The sequence below is a fragment of the Sorex fumeus genome, unplaced genomic scaffold, assembly GCF_029834395.1.
Source record: "Sorex fumeus unplaced genomic scaffold, SorFum_2.1 ptg000054l, whole genome shotgun sequence".
NCBI classification, from domain to species: domain Eukaryota; kingdom Metazoa; phylum Chordata; class Mammalia; order Eulipotyphla; family Soricidae; genus Sorex; species Sorex fumeus.
Window position 1 is genome coordinate 47,707,049 of NW_026606111.1, and position 790 is coordinate 47,707,838.

The 790-nt window shown below is 37.2% G+C and overlaps 1 pseudogene; it reads right to left on the reverse strand.

Annotated features, from left to right (window-relative positions):
• Window positions 1–388: 388 nt before the first annotated feature.
• LOC130033734 (uncharacterized) lies at window positions 389–485 on the reverse strand (annotated as a pseudogene).
• Between the last annotated feature and the right edge of the window lie 305 nt (window positions 486–790).

The window sequence follows — 790 nt, forward strand, 5'->3', positions numbered from 1 at the left end:
GAGTTCTTTCTGATGTAAAGATCCCATGATCGTGAAGAAATGACATTCACTGTCTCTTATAACCTTTAGCCTGAAGTCCACGTGGTCTGATACTCGTATGGCTACTCCAGCTTTGTGGAGGTGTTCTTTTCTTGAAGACTTGTTTTCCAGCCTTTTACTTTTAGCCCATGGTTGCTTTGATTGCTCAGATGTGTTTCTTGCAGGCATCAGAATGTTGGGTTCAGTTTTCTAATTCATCTTCCTATTCTGTGCCTCTGAATTGGCACATTTAGTCCATAGACATTGAGAGAGATTGTTGTTATGGGGATTTGTGCTATCTTTATGTAGAATTTTTGTACTTGTGGGGATTGCCTTAGCTTAAAGTAGCCGTGTTAGTTCTTCTTGCAACAAAAATATGGAGCTCTTTACAAGTTTGCATGTCGTCTCTGTGCAAGGACCATGATAATCTCTGTATCATTTCAATTTTAGTATATGTGTAACCAAACCTAGTAGGAGTTAATTTTTCTCTTCTGATTACTTTGAGTGTTGTCCTTACTTACCCTATGGCAGAGAGTGGTACCTAATCAAGGAAAGTATTTCAAAGCAGCTTGATAGATTTAGAACTTTAATGTCCCAGAAAGAAAAATATGGTTTTTACCATATTATCTTTTACCATAATCAAGGCATCAGTTTTACAAAATAATTCTTTTAGAAGATGTTATATGAGTCCTGTTTAATGCACTTCCCTGAAACCTTCATTAATACCATTAAACTAGAGCCTTTTGCTGTTCTCACCTCAGTCCCGCGTACA